The following is a 6044-nucleotide window of genomic DNA, read 5'->3' on the forward strand; positions in this document are numbered from 1 at the left end:
CCCATATGTTCTCTTTACTCACTGCTGTATATGGTTCTCTGGAACCTTACCATGACCCAGTTATAATACCAGAAAGAGGAAGCAGTCAGGGAAAACAAGGAGGTGTTGAAAACTGCAAAAAGGCTTTGTAGCATTACAAATATTACCCAGATTTAAGAACATTGTATACTCTAAAAGCAACCCTCTTCTGTTGCTTATAAAATGAGGACAACAATGCCTCCAACATTAAAACCAAACTGCTGGGCTCGTTTCGGCACTACATATACTAAAATTGGAACGATACAGAGATGAGCATGGCCCCTGCACAAGGATGACATGCAAAATTGTGAAGTGTTCCATATTTTTGTGATTCACAGACCTGTACCCCTGGGGCTAATAATACATTATATGTTAATTAAAAAAATTTTAAAAATTTAAAAAATAAATAAAAATAAAACCAAACTGCCTGAGTTTACAGTCAAAGCAACATGCACATACTGCCCTTGGAGCTCCTGAAATGTGTGGAGACTGGGGGGATCTGCACTGATAGTGACTCAACTGCTTTTGGTTTTGTTTTCCAAATTCTCCACCATCTATGGACTGAACAAGTTACTGTATTGTCAAAGTTGTGAACACCAAAGAAAAACCTCAACAGCAATCATTGCAAGGAGTTTTGAGTCCAGGACGGTTCTTATCTGTTGGGAAGACAGATGAGAGGACACCAGCTGCAGCACTGGACCATTAACCTGTTCTGCACCCCTGACAAGGGAGTAGGCGTCTGACACTGCCCAGAGTGGATGCAAGGACTCGCCATCCCCCTCACTCCTCACCTCACACCACAGTCTCATCAAAATGATTTCCAAATCTCACCTTCTCTCTCCTCCTTTGCCTAGTTACTCCACACTGGGGCTACTGCTGTGTCTACCTATTAACAGTTATTATGAACCTCTGTGTACATATTACCATTTCTCCTGCTGTTGGCTAGCTTAATTACTGCACATGTGCAGTAGATATTTTGCCAAATATGTGGACAATTCTCTAGAAGAGAAATTCTCTTTAGGAGAGCTGGCTGGAGACTTACTCTGGCTATCATGATATGGTTGCATGAGGAGATGTTTGCTTTTTCCAGCACAGGCTCAGCAGGCAATACGAGCAGGCCACTGAGCCTTCTGCACCTCTGGGCAGCAGCTGGGTGGTCCAAATTGTGAAGGAGCTCCTCTTGATGAAAGGGATATTACATTTCAGTAGTCATCTCTCCTTCCACATTACCTGTTTTCTGATATCCACTCAACTAGGCCCAATAAACATAGCTGAAGTAAAACCTCTTTAAAGGAGCTGACTTCAAAGTTGGGGGAAAATGAGATACTGACGGGTTTCTTCAGTGTTCATGACTGCATATTGGATCAAACCCAGAGCATGGCTTGTGAGAGATGGGTATGAAAGTAGCAGTGCATTTCCCTATGTTAAACAGACTGCTCTCCAAACACTGCAATGCCCAATTGAGTCTAAACCACCATGTGAAGTGTGGATAATAAAAACAGGAAAGCTGGGATTTCCAGTGGAATGAATTTCTGTAAAAAAGTCATAGCCTTAGGAAACCGTAAAAAGCAAAGCCACTTCACCACGTTAATTATTCCATACTAGTATCTTCTAGATAAAAAAACAGAGTGAAGAAAAAAGGGAGAAACAAGTATGGCTGAGCCATATAAGCCAACTTTTTTAGACTCCTTTTGTTTAAATACCCATGAGGTTCCTGCAAACCTTTACTTAAATCCCTACCATCTGTGGTCTCTTCTTACCACTTAACTACGAAGTCACAAGTACTGTTTTGCCAAATGTCATTTTTTTACACAAATTATATAAAAATTACTGGTTTTGTTGATTGATGAGTTTTTTTGTATTTCTTACACTGAATACTGTCTTAAAAGAATATATACCAATATTTTCAATGAGCAGGAAAACATTTTGGTCAGAAAAATGATGATTTATAAAAATGGAAGTGGAAGACCACACTAAATCTATCATGCTCTCACATTTGTTTTACTGTGAATAAACTAGAGTTTTCTTTTCTCAAAGATTTCTTACTTAAGTATATGAAATAAAGTGATCTTGTACTGATTAAGGTCCACAGGACAGGGGTGCCATCTCCATGGCACAGTGCTTGGCACAAAACTAGTGCATAATAAATTCAAAGAAATGACAGAAAAATAGCCCCAAACAAAAGAAAACCCAATATGGCATATTGTTTCATTTCATCTCAAGCTTCAAAATAACCCTTTCATTGCTAAATTAAACCAAGACTTTTTTATTCCCAGCCGCTAATTAAAACCAAGTGACAGAAACAGTACAGTGGTTTTATCCATTCATTGTGAACCACTTAAAATTCAATTAAATGGAAACAGGAAAATATTGTGGTAAAGACCATGGGTTCTCAACATGACCTTTTCAACTCACCTGGCTTTCATCCTGATACTATGCCTAATTAATGCAAGGATGCATGAATTGAGTATGACTTTTTCCAAAATTCAGTCAACTGAAGGGACTACAAACTCAATTTTCATAGCATTGGGTTTTGGGGGGGTTCTTCTTTTCTTTCCTGGATCTATGGCATAAGATGTAGATTAAGAAATATTTGAATGGAACCATTTGTGATTTACCTCACTGAGGAATTAGATCATTCAAATTCCAAAATTTGGCCTTTGTTACACATGGGGATAACAATGAGAGCAAAAGTTGAGGTCAACAAGAGCCATTTCATCACCACCAATTGCTTTTTTTCTTACTCCTCAGTTTCTCTCTGCTCCTGGATATGTACTCCTAGTCTGGGACAAGACTTTCCAACCCAACTGACACAGAATGTAAACTGAATTTACAGAGCTTTGACTGCAGTCCATTCCCAATGAGCTCCCAAACAACACCTTAGGGAAACTGAAAATGTGACTTGGACATTACCTGAATGACATCATCTGACTTTTTTCTTACTCCCTAAAAGTGCTCTGCCAGGAATTTAGGCAACATTATCTGCGGATGCTGGCCCTTGTACCACTCCACAGGCAGCCATGCCAAGTGGCCTCTATGAATCAACATGGGGAATGACCTAAAGACCAGCTTTATACAGCCTTGTATTTGCATGGGCAGCAAGGTGGCGGAAATGAGTAATGTAGCAATTGAATGGGCAGATAATTTCTTCAACCATCTGTTCCACATATGTTCAGCAGATCATTGCTATCTTAGACCTTGCAGTCTGTGCAGATGGTATTCTCCAGAGGGAGAAAGGATCTAAAATGAGTCAGTACAAAGATTAGGCTTAGTGTAAGAGACAATAGATAATTGCCTGTCTCACCATCTTGTAAAAATCAGTTCTCTCATAACCAGCCACTTTGAGCATGCAATTCAAAGGTTTACAGTTGTTAATTTGGATTTGCTGCTCTGACTCTTATCTCACACCACATCAGGTTTCAGGAGATTGTTGTTCAAAGAAAAGGCTGTTGTTTAAATATTCAATTTCACTAATAATGTGCACTAAGACTATTCATTTATTTTGCAGTAAGAGCTGGGCTTTCTTTCCTTTTGCCTCTATAATAAGTGAGATTTTTCAGTAGTTCAACAAATATACATCCTACCTTCTTGGCCATGTTTTGAAAAAAAAGATGTATGCTCATTGCGGAAAAATGCACTGCAAATGAGACCCAGAACTGACTACTTCTTCAAGGTGGCAGGATATCTGACTTCCCAACTTTCATCATGGACTTGGCTCACCCAGATAAAAGGAAGATAATATATATTAATCAAAATGCAAAGATACAGGAAAGACTACTAATAGTGGGTGAAAAGTGATAAGTGAATGCTGACTCCAGAGAGATACCTCAGACTTCAAAAGATCTCTGAAAGAAGATATGAATGAGTATGTTTTGAGGGATCAATCCCTAGTTCCAGAAGGATTTTCAGAAAGGGATGCAGGAAAGTAGTAGAGCTAGCATTCCAGACTTCTTGAGTGAAAGCTGTACAGATTCAGATGAAGATGAAAACTTAAGAGCATCAATGCATGTCTGTAAAGAGATAGTATTAAGGACAAGAGAAAAGAAAATTAATGAAACAATGAATTCTGGTGGAAGGTAGGCTTTGAACAAGATTCTGAAGGCTTCCAAATGCAATTAGCAGAATGGAGTGGCCAGGGAGAGAAAACAGACTGGCAGATACCTCCCATCACCTTCTGGGCTTCTCCATCTTTTAACCCATTGCACTTTATTGAGGTTGTTTAAACACTGACCACCCACAAAACCATAAATAACATGAGGGCAGATATAGTGGCTGTTATTTAATTGATAGCCTTACCTAGCAGAATACCCTAATTTAATGTTTACCAAATAAATGCAGGCACAAATGTTCCTTTTGATATAAAGAACTCTCAGCACACCAAATATGTAATGATTTCATGGTTGGTTACCTGCCCTCTTTGGCATATTTCACTATAGCCTCCTCCACCATTGCAACCAAGCTGTGGCCCTGCGTCTCTAACTCTGAATGATTGGCCTCTAGACTTGATGCTAAAACCACCCCCCAAATGATTGCTGATTTGAAAAGAAAGAAGTAAAAATTTATTTATTTATTTGAGAAAGAGAGAGAGATCGAGCAGGGGGAAGGGAGAGAGGGAGAGAGAAAATCTCAAGCAGACTCTGTACTGAGCCACTGACCACAGGGCCTGATGCCAGGCTCAATCCCATGACCCTGAGGTCATGACCTGAGCTGAAACCAAGACTCCGATGCCCAACCACCCAGAAGCCCCATGACTGCTGATTACTTCTATCTTCTGAACTACTCAACTTAACACTTAAAATATTTCATCTGCTATCCCTACCTAAACTACCCATCTGTCTTCTCTTTCAAAATGAACCCTATGCTTCCATTTTATTCCCATAAACATTTGGTGATGATGATGATGATATCCCGAAACTTCTAAGCATTTGTATACATTATTAATTCTCAAAACAATGTTATGAAGCCAGTAGTACTATTTGCTATCCTCAAGTTGAGAAAACTGAGAGACAGTTGCACTTCTAGGAAAAGTTAATACAACTCACATTTGAATCCTAGTACCCCATTTCCAAAGTCTGTGTTCTTCAACACTAACTCTCTTCTAGATGCCCTTACGAGTGTCTATAACATGTATGGTACTGTGCCACTTGCCAAGGGGGATATTGAAGTCAGGAGGAAATAAAGCTTATCATTAAGATGCTTAGTATGGATAGAAAAAAATTGAATATAATAAACAACCATGCTACAGAAAGTAACGAATAGCTTTCAACATAGTAATAAAGATCAGAACCAAGACTGTCTTTTCTCCCTCTCAGAGTAAATAAGGACTAGCATGTGGTGAAGGTTTGGTATCCACACACTGGATCACCTCTTCAAACCCTAAGCTTCCTTAAGGCCCACTTTAAGACTTTGTCTTATGAAAAGCTACCAGTGACCAACCCCATAGTCTTTCTTTCATTCTTAATTTCCTAAGTATAGCTTCAGATTGACTCACCCCATCACAAACCTAAGCAAATATTAACTAAGAATTATATCTTAGACGATCAATACATGGAAATTAAACTACCCTAAAAAATCATACACATACAGAAGCAGTGATTATAAAATCATCTCTTAAAATTTCTTATAATTCTCTCTACCAGAGAGAAAACATAAGTACCCACTCAATAAATGATGCATGACTGAACAAAAAATTATGGATGGATGGATGGATGGATGGATGGATGGATGGATGGATGAATGGTTGGCTGGCTGGTTGGGCAGGGGATGGAGGGAGGAAGGAAGAGATGCTCTTTTCTATGTTGATTTCTAAGTAAATGCATGAAACTTAAGTGAGAGAGAGAACCCAAAATAATGGGAAAACTGTCCTCTGGCATTATTAAAATATTTCACCGGATAGCCGATTTGGTGCTCCAAAATAAAGACCAGGAGCACAAGCAAATAGCACTGTCTTGCCAGCAGGGGGAAAAAAAAAAGTCATTCTCCTGCCTTCATGTCTCTACACACACACATATTTGGAAGCCAGAGTC

At 39.1% G+C, this 6044-nt stretch overlaps 1 pseudogene; it reads left to right on the plus strand.

Annotated features, from left to right (window-relative positions):
• The first annotated feature begins 244 nt into the window (after positions 1-244).
• On the plus strand, positions 245-345 carry LOC132009332 (U6 spliceosomal RNA; annotated as a pseudogene).
• Positions 346-6044: the final 5699 nt, after the last annotated feature.

Source organism: Mustela nigripes, chromosome 1, assembly GCF_022355385.1.
Source record: "Mustela nigripes isolate SB6536 chromosome 1, MUSNIG.SB6536, whole genome shotgun sequence".
Lineage (NCBI taxonomy): Eukaryota > Metazoa > Chordata > Mammalia > Carnivora > Mustelidae > Mustela > Mustela nigripes.